This window comes from Sorex fumeus, unplaced genomic scaffold (genome assembly GCF_029834395.1).
Source record: "Sorex fumeus unplaced genomic scaffold, SorFum_2.1 ptg000114l, whole genome shotgun sequence".
Taxonomy (NCBI): Eukaryota; Metazoa; Chordata; class Mammalia; order Eulipotyphla; family Soricidae; genus Sorex; species Sorex fumeus.
This window is the reverse complement of record NW_026606171.1, coordinates 1672057-1689095: the sequence shown is the minus strand read 5'-3', so window position 1 is coordinate 1689095 and position 17039 is coordinate 1672057.

Below are 17039 nucleotides of genomic sequence, written 5' to 3'. Positions count from 1 at the left end.
TCTACACTACAGAATGTTTCATTCATTCACGCGAATCTTGAATTCATCTTGTTCTCCACTCCCAGCAGGTTTTCGTTTCACCACTGGTGAATGTCCAAGCAACCCAAGGCTGGTTTCAGCTGCGTGTTAACACTCGCAGCCGTGCTGTTCAATTGGCTATCCAGTGAACGCTGGTTAGCTCTTGATTTTCCTTCCACACACCGAGCCTTCAGAAATCATTCTTATCTCCACTTCAGAATGTTCCATTCGTTCCCTGCGAATCTGGAATTCCTCTGACTCTCCACACCAGGCAGATTTTCCTAACAACACTGGTGAATGACCAGGTAATCCAATGCTGGTTTTCAGCGGCTGTTCACACTCACAGCCTTGCTGTTCAATTGGCAATCCAGTCAAACCTAGTCAGCTCTTCATTTTCCTGTCCACACAACCCAGCGTTCAGAAATCATTGGAATCTCTACTACAGAAATTTCCATTCATTCACTGTGAATCTGGAAATAATCTGAATCTGCATTCCAGGAAGGCTTTCGTTACACCACTGATGAATGTCCACGTAATGCAATGCTGCTTCTTAGTGGTCTGTTCACACTCGAAACCGTGCTGTTCATTGGCTATCCACTCAATATCGGTCAGCTCTTCAATATCCTGTCCAGACTATCCAGATTTCTAAATGTTGGCAATCACCACTACAGAATGTTCCATTCAGTCACGCGAATCTGGAATTCATCAGAGTCTCCACTCCTGGAAGGTTTTCGTGACACCACTGGTAAATGTCCAAGGAAGACAATGCTGGTTTTAAGCCGCCTGCTAACACACTCAGCCGTGCTGTTCAATTTGCTATCCACCCAACCCTATTCAGCTCTACATTTTACTGTCCTCATAACCCAACCTTCAGAAATAATTGGTATCTCCTCCACAGAATGTTCCGTTCATTCACTAAGAATCTTAAATTCATCTGACTCTCAACTCCCGGCGGGTTATCGTTACACCACTTGTGAATGTCCAAGTAAGCCAATGCTGGTTTTCAGAGGCCTGTTCAACTCGCAGAAGTGCTGTTCAATGGGCTATCCACTCAATATTGGTCAGCTCTTCATTTTCCTCTCCACACAAACCAGCCTTCAGAAATCATTGGGATCTCCACTACAGACTGTTCCATTCATTCACTGCGATTCTGCAATTCATCTGACTCTCCACTCCAGGCAGGTTTTCATTACAGCACTGGTGAATGACCAAGTAATCCAATGCTGGTTTTCAGCGCCTTTTCACACTCGCAGTGTGCTGTTCAATTGTCTATCCACTCAAACCTGGTCAGCCTTTCATTTTCTTTTCCACAATATCAGACTTCAGAAATCATTGGAATCGCCAGTACAGAATGTTCCATTCATTCACTGCCAATCTGGAATTCATCTGAATCTGCACTCCAGGTAGGCTTTCATTACACCACTTATGAATGTCCAAGTAACACAATGCTGGTTTTCAGCGGTCTGTTCACACTCTAAGCCCTGCTTTTTACTGGGTATCCACACAACTGTGGTCAGCTCTTCATTTTCATGTTCAAACAATCCAGACTTGAGAAATCATTGCAATCTCCAGTACAGAATGTTCCATTCATTCACTGCGAATCTGGAATTCAACTGAATCTCCACTACCTGCAGATTTATCTTACACCACTTGTGAATGTCCAAGTAAAACAATGCTGGTTTTCAGAGGCCTGTTCATATTCGCAGTCGTGCTGTTCAATTGGCTATCCACTCAACCTGTTTTGCTCCTCATTTTCCTGTGCACACAACCCAGCCTTCAGAAATCATTGTAATCTCCACTACAGGATGTTCCATTCATTCACTGGGAATCTGGAATTCATCTGAATCTGCACTCCACGCAGGCTTTCGTTACACCACTGCTGAAAGTCGAAGTAATGTAATACTGGTTTTCAGTGGTCTGTTCACATTCGAAGCCGAGGCTTTTTACAGGCTATCCACTCAACACTGGTCAGCTCTTCATTTTCGTGTCCTCACAATCCAGATTTCAGAAATCATTGCAATCTCCACTACAGAGTGTTCCATTCATTCACTGCGAGTCTGGAGTTTATCTGATTCTCCACTCCCGCCTGGTTAACATTACACCACTTGTGAATGTCCAAGTAAGCCAATGCTGGTTTTCAGAGGCCTGTTCATACTCGCAGCCGTGCTGTTTAATTGACAATTCACTCCACCCTGTTCAGCTCTTCATTGTCCCACCACACTACCAGCCTTCAGAAATCTTTGTTATCTCCACTACAGAATGTTCCATTCATTCACTGCGAATCTGGAATTCATCTGACTCTCAACTCCACGCAGGTTTTCATTACACCACTGTTGAATGTCCAAGTAACCCAATGCTGGTTTTCAGCGGCCTGTTCATATTCGCAGCCCTGCTGTTTACTTGGCTATCGATTCAAGCCTGGTCAGCTCTTCATTTTCCTGTCCACACAACACAGGCTTCAGAAATCATTGGAATCTCCTCTACAGAATGTTCCATTCATTCACTGCGAATGTGGAATTCAACTGACTCTCCACTCCATGCAGGTTTTCCTTACACCACTGATGAATGTCCAAGTAACCCAATGCTGGTTTTCAGCTGCATGTTCACACTCGCAGCCATGCTATACAATTGGCTTTCCACTAAATCCTGATTAGTTCTTGATTTTCCTTCCACACGACCCAGCCTTCAGAAATCATTGGAATCTCCACTAGAGAATGTTCCATTCATTCACTGCGAATCTGGAATTCCTCTGAACCTCCACTCCCGGCAGGTTTTCGTTACACCACTGTTGAATGTCCAAGTAACCCAATGTTTTAAGTGTTTTCTTCACAAGCGCAGTGGTGCTGTTCAATTGGCTATCCACTCAACCCTGGCCAGCTCTACATTTTCCTGTCCACACCACAGAGACTGGAGAAATCATTGTTATCTCCACTACAGAATGTTCCATTCATTCACAGCGAATCTGGAATTCATCTGAATCTCCACTCCCGGCAGGTTTTCGTGACACCACTGGTAAATATCCAAGTAAGCCAATGCTGGTTTTAAGTGGCCTGCTCATACTCTCAGCCGTGCTGTTCAATTTGCTATCCACTCAACCCTCTTCAGCTCCATTTTCCTGTCCACATAACCCAAACTTCAGAAACAATTGGTATCTCCTCCACAGAATGTTCCATTCATTGACTGCAAATCTGAAATTCATCTAATTCTCAACTCCCGTCAGGTTTTCGTTACACCACTTGTGAATGTCCAATTAAGCCAAAGCTGGTTTTCAGTGGCCTGTTCTTACTACGAGACGTGCTGTTCATTTGGCTATCCATTCCACCCTGTTCAGCTCTACATTTTCGTGTCCACAAAACCCAGCCTTCAGAAATCATTGGAATCACCACTACAGAATGTTCCATTCATTCACTGCGAATCTGGAATTCATCTGAATCTCCACTCCCGGCAGGTTTTCATTGCACCACTGCTGAATGTTCAAGTAACGCAATGATGGTTTTCAGCGGTCTATTCACACTCGAACCCGTGCTGTTCACGGTCTAGCGACTCAACACTGGTGAGTTCTTCTTTTTCCAGTTCAGACAATACAAACCTCAGAAACCATTGCAATCTACACTACAGAATGTTTCATTCATTCACGCGAATCTTGAATTCATCTTGTTCTCCACTCCCAGCAGGTTTTCGTTTCACCACTGGTGAATGTCCAAGCAACCCAAGGCTGGTTTCAGCTGCGTGTTAACACTCGCAGCCGTGCTGTTCAATTGGCTATCCAGTGAACGCTGGTTAGCTCTTGATTTTCCTTCCACACACCGAGCCTTCAGAAATCATTCTTATCTCCACTTCAGAATGTTCCATTCGTTCCCTGCGAATCTGGAATTCCTCTGACTCTCCACACCAGGCAGATTTTCCTAACAACACTGGTGAATGACCAGGTAATCCAATGCTGGTTTTCAGCGGCTGTTCACACTCACAGCCTTGCTGTTCAATTGGCAATCCAGTCAAACCTAGTCAGCTCTTCATTTTCCTGTCCACACAACCCAGCGTTCAGAAATCATTGGAATCTCTACTACAGAAATTTCCATTCATTCACTGTGAATCTGGAAATAATCTGAATCTGCATTCCAGGAAGGCTTTCGTTACACCACTGATGAATGTCCAAGTAATGCAATGCTGCTTCTTAGTGGTCTGTTCACACTCGAAACCGTGCTGTTCATTGGCTATCCACTCAATATCGGTCAGCTCTTCAATATCCTGTCCAGACTATCCAGATTTCTAAATGTTGGCAATCACCACTACAGAATGTTCCATTCAGTCACGCGAATCTGGAATTCATCAGAGTCTCCACTCCTGGAAGGTTTTCGTGACACCACTGGTAAATGTCCAAGGAAGACAATGCTGGTTTTAAGCCGCCTGCTAACACACTCAGCCGTGCTGTTCAATTTGCTATCCACCCAACCCTATTCAGCTCTACATTTTCCTGTCCTCATAACCCAACCTTCAGAAATAATTGGTATCTCCTCCACAGAATGTTCCGTTCATTCACTGCGAATCTTAAATTCATCTGACTCTCAACTCCCGGCGGGTTATCGTTACACCACTTGTGAATGTCCAAGTAAGCCAATGCTGGTTTTCAGTGGCCTGTTCATACTAAGAGACGTGCTGTTCATTTGGCTATCCACTCCACCCTGTTCAGCTCTACATTTTCGTGTCCACAAAACCCAGCCTTCAGAAATCATTGGAATCACCACTAGAGAATGTTCCATTCATTCACTGCGAATCTGGAATTCATCTGAACCTCCACTCCCGGCAGGTTTTCGTTACACCACTGGTGAATGTCCAAGTAACTCAATACTGGTTTTCAGAGGCATGTTCAACTCGCAGAAGTGCTGTTCAATGGGCTATCCACTCAATATTGGTCAGCTCTTCATTTTCCTCTCCACACAAACCAGCCTTCAGAAATCATTGGGATCTCCACTACAGACTGTTCCATTCATTCACTGCGATTCTGCAATTCATCTGACTCTCCGCTCCAGGCAGGTTTTCATTACAGCACTGGTGAATGACCAAGTAATCCAATGCTGGTTTTCAGCTGCCTTTTCACACTCGCAGTGTGCTGTTCAATTGTCTATCCACTCAAACCTGGTCAGCCTTTCATTTTCTTTTCCACAATATCAGACTTCAGAAATCATTGGAATCGCCAGTACAGAATGTTCCATTCATTCACTGCCAATCTGGAATTCATCTGAATCTGCACTCCAGGTAGGCTTTCATTACACCACTTATGAATGTCCAAGTAACACAATGCTGGTTTTCAGCGGTCTGTTCACACTCTAAGCCCTGCTTTTTACTGGGTATCCAACAACTGTGGTCAGCTCTTCATTTTCATGTCCAAACAATCCAGACTTGAGAAATCATTGCAATCTCCAGTACAGAATGTTCCATTCATTCACTGCGAATCTGGAATTCAACTGAATCTCCACTACCTGCAGATTTATCTTACACCACTTGTGAATGTCCAAGTAAAACAATGCTGGTTTTCAGAGGCCTGTTCATATTCGCAGTCGTGCTGTTCAATTGGCTATCCACTCAACCTGTTTTGCTCCTCATTTTCCTGTGCACACAACCCAGCCTTCAGAAATCATTGTAATCTCCACTACAGGATGTTCCATTCATTCACTGGGAATCTGGAATTCATCTGAATCTGCACTCCACGCAGGCTTTCGTTACACCACTGCTGAAAGTCGAAGTAATGCAATACTGGTTTTCAGTGGTCTGTTCACATTCGAAGCCGAGGCTTTTTACAGGCTATCCACTCAACACTGGTCAGCTCTTCATTTTCGTGTCCCCACAATCCAGATTTCAGAAATCATTGCAATCTCCACTACAGAATGTTCCATTCATTCACTGCGAGTCTGGAGTTTATCTGATTCTCCACTCCCGCCTGGTTAACATTACACCACTTGTGAATGTCCAAGTAAGCCAATGCTGGTTTTCAGAGGCCTGTTCATACTCGCAGCCGTGCTGTTTAATTGACAATTCACTCCACCCTGTTCAGCTCTTCATTGTCCCACCACACTACCAGCCTTCAGAAATCTTTGTTATCTCCACTACAGAATGTTCCATTCATTCACTGCGAATCTGGAATTCATCTGACTCTCAACTCCACGCAGGTTTTCATTACACCACTGTTGAATGTCCAAGTAACCCAATGCTGGTTTTCAGCGGCCTGTTCATATTCGCAGCCCTGCTGTTTACTTGGCTATCGATTCAAGCCTGGTCAGCTCTTCATTTTCCTGTCCACACAACACAGGCTTCAGAAATCATTGGAATCTCCTCTACAGAATGTTCCATTCATTCACTGCGAATGTGGAATTCAACTGACTCTCCACTCCATGCAGGTTTTCCTTACACCACTGATGAATGTCCAAGTAACCCAATGCTGGTTTTCAGCTGCATGTTCACACTCGCAGCCATGCTATACAATTGGCTTTCCACTAAATCCTGATTAGTTCTTGATTTTCCTTCCACACGACCCAGCCTTCAGAAATCATTGGAATCTCCACTAGAGAATGTTCCATTCATTCACTGCGAATCTGGAATTCCTCTGAACCTCCACTCCCGGCAGGTTTTCGTTACACCACTGTTGAATGTCCAAGTAACCCAATGTTTTAAGTGTTTTCTTCACAAGCGCAGTGGTGCTGTTCAATTGGCTATCCACTCAACCCTGGCCAGCTCTACATTTTCCTGTCCACACCACAGAGACTGGAGAAATCATTGTTATCTCCACTACAGAATGTTCCATTCATTCACAGCGAATCTGGAATTCATCTGAATCTCCACTCCCGGCAGGTTTTCGTGACACCACTGGTAAATATCCAAGTAAGCCAATGCTGGTTTTAAGTGGTCTGCTCATACTCTCAGCCGTGCTGTTCAATTTGCTATCCACTCAACCCTCTTCAGCTCCATTTTCCTGTCCACATAACCCAAACTTCAGAAACAATTGGTATCTCCTCCACAGAATGTTCCATTCATTGACTGCAAATCTGAAATTCATCTAATTCTCAACTCCCGTCAGGTTTTCGTTACACCACTTGTGAATGTCCAATTAAGCCAAAGCTGGTTTTCAGTGGCCTGTTCTTACTACGAGACGTGCTGTTCATTTGGCTATCCATTCCACCCTGTTCAGCTCTACATTTTCGTGTCCACAAAACCCAGCCTTCAGAAATCATTGGAATCACCACTACAGAATGTTCCATTCATTCACTGGGAATCTGGAATTCATCTGAATCTGCACTCCACGCAGGCTTTCGTTACACCACTGCTGAAAGTCGAAGTAATGCAATACTGGTTTTCAGTGGTCTGTTCACATTCGAAGCCGAGGCTTTTTACAGGCTATCCACTCAACACTGGTCAGCTCTTCATTTTCGTGTCCCCACAATCCAGATTTCAGAAATCATTGCAATCTCCACTACAGAATGTTCCATTCATTCACTGCGAGTCTGGAGTTTATCTGATTCTCCACTCCCGCCTGGTTAACATTACACCACTTGTGAATGTCCAAGTAAGCCAATGCTGGTTTTCAGAGGCCTGTTCATACTCGCAGCCGTGCTGTTTAATTGACAATTCACTCCACCCTGTTCAGCTCTTCATTGTCCCACCACACTACCAGCCTTCAGAAATCTTTGTTATCTCCACTACAGAATGTTCCATTCATTCACTGCGAATCTGGAATTCATCTGACTCTCAACTCCACGCAGGTTTTCATTACACCACTGTTGAATGTCCAAGTAACCCAATGCTGGTTTTCAGCGGCCTGTTCATATTCGCAGCCCTGCTGTTTACTTGGCTATCGATTCAAGCCTGGTCAGCTCTTCATTTTCCTGTCCACACAACACAGGCTTCAGAAATCATTGGAATCTCCTCTACAGAATGTTCCATTCATTCACTGCGAATGTGGAATTCAACTGACTCTCCACTCCATGCAGGTTTTCCTTACACCACTGATGAATGTCCAAGTAACCCAATGCTGGTTTTCAGCTGCATGTTCACACTCGCAGCCATGCTATACAATTGGCTTTCCACTAAATCCTGATTAGTTCTTGATTTTCCTTCCACACGACCCAGCCTTCAGAAATCATTGGAATCTCCACTAGAGAATGTTCCATTCATTCACTGCGAATCTGGAATTCCTCTGAACCTCCACTCCCGGCAGGTTTTCGTTACACCACTGTTGAATGTCCAAGTAACCCAATGTTTTAAGTGTTTTCTTCACAAGCGCAGTGGTGCTGTTCAATTGGCTATCCACTCAACCCTGGCCAGCTCTACATTTTCCTGTCCACACCACAGAGACTGGAGAAATCATTGTTATCTCCACTACAGAATGTTCCATTCATTCACAGCGAATCTGGAATTCATCTGAATCTCCACTCCCGGCAGGTTTTCGTGACACCACTGGTAAATATCCAAGTAAGCCAATGCTGGTTTTAAGTGGCCTGCTCATACTCTCAGCCGTGCTGTTCAATTTGCTATCCACTCAACCCTCTTCAGCTCCATTTTCCTGTCCACATAACCCAAACTTCAGAAACAATTGGTATCTCCTCCACAGAATGTTCCATTCATTGACTGCAAATCTGAAATTCATCTAATTCTCAACTCCCGTCAGGTTTTCGTTACACCACTTGTGAATGTCCAATTAAGCCAAAGCTGGTTTTCAGTGGCCTGTTCTTACTACGAGACGTGCTGTTCATTTGGCTATCCATTCCACCCTGTTCAGCTCTACATTTTCGTGTCCACAAAACCCAGCCTTCAGAAATCATTGGAATCACCACTACAGAATGTTCCATTCATTCACTGCGAATCTGGAATTCATCTGAATCTCCACTCCCGGCAGGTTTTCATTGCACCACTGCTGAATGTTCAAGTAACGCAATGATGGTTTTCAGCGGTCTATTCACACTCGAACCCGTGCTGTTCACGGTCTAGCGACTCAACACTGGTGAGTTCTTCTTTTTCCAGTTCAGACAATACAAACCTCAGAAACCATTGCAATCTACACTACAGAATGTTTCATTCATTCACGCGAATCTTGAATTCATCTTGTTCTCCACTCCCAGCAGGTTTTCGTTTCACCACTGGTGAATGTCCAAGCAACCCAAGGCTGGTTTCAGCTGCGTGTTAACACTCGCAGCCGTGCTGTTCAATTGGCTATCCAGTGAACGCTGGTTAGCTCTTGATTTTCCTTCCACACACCGAGCCTTCAGAAATCATTCTTATCTCCACTTCAGAATGTTCCATTCGTTCCCTGCGAATCTGGAATTCCTCTGACTCTCCACACCAGGCAGATTTTCCTAACAACACTGGTGAATGACCAGGTAATCCAATGCTGGTTTTCAGCGGCTGTTCACACTCACAGCCTTGCTGTTCAATTGGCAATCCAGTCAAACCTAGTCAGCTCTTCTTCATTTTCCTGTCCACACAACCCAGCGTTCAGAAATCATTGGAATCTCTACTACAGAAATTTCCATTCATTCACTGTGAATCTGGAAATAATCTGAATCTGCATTCCAGGAAGGCTTTCGTTACACCACTGATGAATGTCCAAGTAATGCAATGCTGCTTCTTAGTGGTCTGTTCACACTCGAAACCGTGCTGTTCATTGGCTATCCACTCAATATCGGTCAGCTCTTCAATATCCTGTCCAGACTATCCAGATTTCTAAATGTTGGCAATCACCACTACAGAATGTTCCATTCAATCACGCGAATCTGGAATTCATCAGAGTCTCCACTCCTGGAAGGTTTTCGTGACACCACTGGTAAATGTCCAAGGAAGACAATGCTGGTTTTAAGCCGCCTGCTAACACACTCAGCCGTGCTGTTCATTTGGCTATCCACCCAACCCTATTCAGCTCTACATTTTCCTGTCCACAAAACCCAGCCTTCAGAAATCATTGGAATCACCACTAGAGAATGTTCCATTCATTCACTGCGAATCTGGAATTCATCTGAACCTCCACTCCTGGCAGGTTTTCGTTACGCCACTGGTGAATGTCCAAGTAAGCCAATGCTGGTTTTCAGTGGCCTGTTCAACTCGCAGAAGTGCTGTTCAATGGGCTATCCACTCTATATTGGTCAGCTCTTCATTTTCCTCTCCACACAAACCAGCCTTCAGAAATCATTGGGATCTCCACTACAGACTGTTCCATTCATTCACTGCGATTCTGCAATTCATCTGACTCTCCGCTCCAGGCAGGTTTTCATTACAGCACTGGTGAATGACCAAGTAATCCAATGCTGGTTTTTCAGCCGCCTTTTCACACTCGCAGTGTGCTGTTCAATTGTCTATCCACTCAAACCTGGTCAGCCTTTCATTTTCTTTTCCACAATATCAGACTTCAGAAATCATTGGAATCGCCAGTACAGAATGTTCCATTCATTCACTGCCAATCTGGAATTCATCTGAATCTGCACTCCAGGTAGGCTTTCATTACACCACTTATGAATGTCCAAGTAACACAATGCTGGTTTTCAGCGGTCTGTTCACACTCTAAGCCCTGCTTTTTACTGGGTATCCACACAACTGTGGTCAGCTCTTCATTTTCATGTCCAAACAATCCAGACTTGAGAAATCATTGCAATCTCCAGTACAGAATGTTCCATTCATTCACTGCGAATCTGGAATTCAACTGAATCTCCACTACCTGCAGATTTATCTTACACCACTTGTGAATGTCCAAGTAAAACAATGCTGGTTTTCAGAGGCCTGTTCATGTTCGCAGTCGTGCTGTTCAATTGGCTATCCACTCAACCTGTTTTGCTCCTCATTTTCCTGTGCACACAACCCAGCCTTCAGAAATCATTGTAATCTCCACTACAGGATGTTCCATTCATTCACTGGGAATCTGGAATTCATCTGAATCTGCACTCCACGCAGGCTTTCGTTACACCACTGCTGAAAGTCGAAGTAATGCAATACTGGTTTTCAGTGGTCTGTTCACATTCGAAGCCGAGGCTTTTTACAGGCTATCCACTCAACACTGGTCAGCTCTTCATTTTCGTGTCCCCACAATCCAGATTTCAGAAATCATTGCAATCTCCACTACAGAATGTTCCATTCATTCACTGCGAGTCTGGAGTTTATCTGATTCTCCACTCCCGCCTGGTTAACATTACACCACTTGTGAATGTCCAAGTAAGCCAATGCTGGTTTTCAGAGGCCTGTTCATACTCGCAGCCGTGCTGTTTAATTGACAATTCACTCCACCCTGTTCAGCTCTTCATTGTCCCACCACACTACCAGCCTTCAGAAATCTTTGTTATCTCCACTACAGAATGTTCCATTCATTCACTGCGAATCTGGAATTCATCTGACTCTCAACTCCACGCAGGTTTTCATTACACCACTGTTGAATGTCCAAGTAACCCAATGCTGGTTTTCAGCGGCCTGTTCATATTCGCAGCCCTGCTGTTTACTTGGCTATCGATTCAAGCCTGGTCAGCTCTTCATTTTCCTGTCCACACAACACAGGCTTCAGAAATCATTGGAATCTCCTCTACAGAATGTTCCATTCATTCACTGCGAATGTGGAATTCAACTGACTCTCCACTCCATGCAGGTTTTCCTTACACCACTGATGAATGTCCAAGTAACCCAATGCTGGTTTTCAGCTGCATGTTCACACTCGCAGCCATGCTATACAATTGGCTTTCCACTAAATCCTGATTAGTTCTTGATTTTCCTTCCACACGACCCAGCCTTCAGAAATCATTGGAATCTCCACTAGAGAATGTTCCATTCATTCACTGCGAATCTGGAATTCCTCTGAACCTCCACTCCCGGCAGGTTTTCGTTACACCACTGTTGAATGTCCAAGTAACCCAATGTTTTAAGTGTTTTCTTCACAAGCACAGTGGTGCTGTTCAATTGGCTATCCACTCAACCCTGGCCAGCTCTACATTTTCCTGTCCACACCACAGAGACTGGAGAAATCATTGTTATCTCCACTACAGAATGTTCCATTCATTCACAGCGAATCTGGAATTCATCTGAATCTCCACTCCCGGCAGGTTTTCGTGACACCACTGGTAAATATCCAAGTAAGCCAATGCTGGTTTTAAGTGGCCTGCTCATACTCTCAGCCGTGCTGTTCAATTTCCTATCCACTCAACCCTCTTCAGCTCCATTTTCCTGTCCACATAACCCAAACTTCAGAAACAATTGGTATCTCCTCCACAGAATGTTCCATTCATTGACTGCAAATCTGAAATTCATCTAATTCTCAACTCCCGTCAGGTTTTCGTTACACCACTGTTGAATGTCCAATTAAGCCAAAGCTGGTTTTCAGTGGCCTGTTCTTACTACGAGACGTGCTGTTCATTTGGCTATCCATTCCACCCTGTTCAGCTCTACATTTTCGTGTCCACAAAACCCAGCCTTCAGAAATCATTGGAATCACCACTAGAGAATGTTCCATTCATTCACTGCGAATCTGGAATTCATCTGAATCTCCACTCCCGGCAGGTTTTCATTGCACCGCTGCTGAATGTTCAAGTAACGCAATGATGGTTTTCAGCGGTCTATTCACACTCGAACCCGTGCTGTTCACGGTCTAGCGACTCAACACTGGTGAGTTCTTCTTTTTCCAGTTCAGACAATACAAACCCCAGAAACCATTGCAATCTACACTACAGAATGTTTCATTCCTTCACGCGAATCTTGAATTCATCTTGTTCTCCACTCCCAGCAGGTTTTCGTTTCACCACTGGTGAATGTCCAAGCAACCCAAGGCTGGTTTCAGCTGCGTGTTAACACTCGCAGCCGTGCTGTTCAATTGGCTATCCAGTGAACGCTGGTTAGCTCTTGATTTTCCTTCCACACACCGAGCCTTCAGAAATCATACTTATCTCCACTTCAGAATGTTCCATTCGTTCCCTGCGAATCTGGAATTCCTCTGACTCTCCACACCAGGCAGATTTTCCTAACAACACTGGTGAATGACCAGGTAATCCAATGCTGGTTTTCAGCGGCTGTTCACACTCACAGCCTTGCTGTTCCATTGGCAATCCAGTCAAACCTAGTCAGCTCTTCATTTTCCTGTCCACACAACCCAGCGTTCAGAAATCATTGGAATCTCTACTACAGAAATTTCCATTCATTCACTGTGAATCTGGAAATAATCTGAATCTGCATTCCAGGAAGGCTTTCGTTACACCACTGATGAATGTCCAAGTAATGCAATGCTGCTTCTTAGTGGTCTGTTCACACTCGAAACCGTGCTGTTCACTGGCTATCCACTCAACATTGGTCAGCTCTTCAATATCCTGTCCAGACTATCCAGATTTCTAAATCTTGGCAATCTCCACTACAGAATGTTCCATTCAATCACGCGAATCTGGAATTCATCAAAGTCTCCACTCCCGGCAGGTTTTCGTGACACCACTGGTATATGTCCAAGGAAGCCAATGCTGGTTTTAAGCCGCCTGCTTATACTCTCAGCCGTGCTGTTCAATTTGCTATCCACCCAACCCTATTCAGCTCTACATTTTCCTGTCCTCATAACCCAACCTTCAGAAATAATTGGTATCTCCTCCACAGAATGTTCCGTTCATTCACTGCGAATCTTAAATTCATCTGACTCTCAACTCCCGGCGGGTTATCGTTACACCACTTGTGAATGTCCAAGTAAGCCAATGCTGGTTTTCAGTGGCCTGTTCATACTAAGAGACGTGCTGTTCATTTGGCTATCCACTCCACCCTGTTCAGCTCTACATTTTCGTGTCCACAAAACCCAGCCTTCAGAAATCATTGGAATCACCACTAGAGAATGTTCCATTCATTCACTGCGAATCTGGAATTCATCTGAACCTCCACTCCCGGCAGGTTTTCGTTACGCCACTGGTGAATGTCCAAGTAACTCAATACTGGTTTTCAGAGGCATGTTCAACTCGCAGAAGTGCTGTTCAATGGGCTATCCACTCAATATTGGTCAGCTCTTCATTTTCCTCTCCACACAAACCAGCCTTCAGAAATCATTGGGATCTCCACTACAGACTGTTCCATTCATTCACTGCGATTCTGCAATTCATCTGACTCTCCACTCCAGGCAGGTTTTCATTACAGCACTGGTGAATGACCAAGTAATCCAATGCTGGTTTTCAGCTGCCTTTTCACACTCGCAGTGTGCTGTTCAATTGTCTATCCACTCAAACCTGGTCAGCCTTTCATTTTCTTTTCCACAATATCAGACTTCAGAAATCATTGGAATCGCCAGTACAGAATGTTCCATTCATTCACTGCCAATCTGGAATTCATCTGAATCTGCACTCCAGGTAGGCTTTCATTACACCACTTATGAATGTCCAAGTAACACAATGCTGGTTTTCAGCGGTCTGTTCACACTCTAAGCCCTGCTTTTTACTGGGTATCCACACAACTGTGGTCAGCTCTTCATTTTCATGTCCAAACAATCCAGACTTGAGAAATCATTGCAATCTCCAGTACAGAATGTTCCATTCATTCACTGCGAATCTGGAATTCAACTGAATCTCCACTACCTGCAGATTTATCTTACACCACTTGTGAATGTCCAAGTAAAACAATGCTGGTTTTCAGAGGCCTGTTCATGTTCGCAGTCGTGCTGTTCAATTGGCTATCCACTCAACCTGTTTTGCTCCTCATTTTCCTGTGCACACAACCCAGCCTTCAGAAATCATTGTAATCTCCACTACAGGATGTTCCATTCATTCACTGGGAATCTGGAATTCATCTGAATCTGCACTCCACGCAGGCTTTCGTTACACCACTGCTGAAAGTCGAAGTAATGCAATACTGGTTTTCAGTGGTCTGTTCACATTCGAAGCCGAGGCTTTTTACAGGCTATCCACTCAACACTGGTCAGCTCTTCATTTTCGTGTCCCCACAATCCAGATTTCAGAAATCATTGCAATCTCCACTACAGAATGTTCCATTCATTCACTGCGAGTCTGGAGTTTATCTGATTCTCCACTCCCGCCTGGTTAACATTACACCACTTGTGCATGTCCAAGTAAGCCAATGCTGGTTTTCAGAGGCCTGTTCATACTCGCAGCCGTGCTGTTTAATTGACAATTCACTCCACCCTGTTCAGCTCTTCATTGTCCCACCACACTACCAGCCTTCAGAAATCTTTGTTATCTCCACTACAGAATGTTCCATTCATTCACTGCGAATCTGGAATTCATCTGACTCTCAACTCCACGCAGGTTTTCATTACACCACTGTTGAATGTCCAAGTAACCCAATGCTGGTTTTCAGCGGCCTGTTCATATTCGCAGCCCTGCTGTTTACTTGGCTATCGATTCAAGCCTGGTCAGCTCTTCATTTTCCTGTCCACACAACACAGGCTTCAGAAATCATTGGAATCTCCTCTACAGAATGTTCCATTCATTCACTGCGAATGTGGAATTCAACTGACTCTCCACTCCATGCAGGTTTTCCTTACACCACTGATGAATGTCCAAGTAACCCAATGCTGGTTTTCAGCTGCATGTTCACACTCGCAGCCATGCTATACAATTGGCTTTCCACTAAATCCTGATTAGTTCTTGATTTTCCTTCCACACGACCCAGCCTTCAGAAATCATTGGAATCTCCACTAGAGAATGTTCCATTCATTCACTGCGAATCTGGAATTCCTCTGAACCTCCACTCCCGGCAGGTTTTCGTTACACCACTGTTGAATGTCCAAGTAACCCAATGTTTTAAGTGTTTTCTTCACAAGCGCAGTGGTGCTGTTCAATTGGCTATCCACTCAACCCTGGCCAGCTCTACATTTTCCTGTCCACACCACAGAGACTGGAGAAATCATTGTTATCTCCACTACAGAATGTTCCATTCATTCACAGCGAATCTGGAATTCATCTGAATCTCCACTCCCGGCAGGTTTTCGTGACACCACTGGTAAATATCCAAGTAAGCCAATGCTGGTTTTAAGTGGCCTGCTCATACTCTCAGCCGTGCTGTTCAATTTCCTATCCACTCAACCCTCTTCAGCTCCATTTTCCTGTCCACATAACCCAAACTTCAGAAACAATTGGTATCTCCTCCACAGAATGTTCCATTCATTGACTGCAAATCTGAAATTCATCTAATTCTCAACTCCCGTCAGGTTTTCGTTACACCACTTGTGAATGTCCAATTAAGCCAAAGCTGGTTTTCAGTGGCCTGTTCTTACTACGAGACGTGCTGTTCATTTGGCTATCCATTCCACCCTGTTCAGCTCTACATTTTCGTGTCCACAAAACCCAGCCTTCAGAAATCATTGGAATCACCACTAGAGAATGTTCCATTCATTCACTGCGAATCTGGAATTCATCTGAATCTCCACTCCCGGCAGGTTTTCATTGCACTGCTGCTGAATGTTCAAGTAACGCAATGATGGTTTTCAGCGGTCTATTCACACTCGAACCCGTGCTGTTCACGGTCTAGCGACTCAACACTGGTGAGTTCTTCTTTTTCCAGTTCAGACAATACAAACCTCAGAAACCATTGCAATCTACACTACAGAATGTTTCATTCATTCACGCGAATCTTGAATTCATCTTGTTCTCCACTCCCAGCAGGTTTTCGTTTCACCACTGGTGAATGTCCAAGCAACCCAAGGCTGGTTTCAGCTGCGTGTTAACACTCGCAGCCGTGCTGTTCAATTGGCTATCCAGTGAACGCTGGTTAGCTCTTGATTTTCCTTCCAAACACCGAGCCTTCAGAAATCATTCTTATCTCCACTTCAGAATGTTCCATTCGTTCCCTGCGAATCTGGAATTCCTCTGACTCTCCACACCAGGCAGATTTTCCTAACAACACTGGTGAATGACCAGGTAATCCAATGCTGGTTTTCAGCGGCTATTCACACTCACAGCCTTGCTGTTCAATTGGCAATCCAGTCAAACCTAGTCAGCTCTTCATTTTCCTGTCCACACAACCCAGCGTTCAGAAATCATTGGAATCTCTACTACAGAAATTTCCATTCATTCACTGTGAATCTGGAA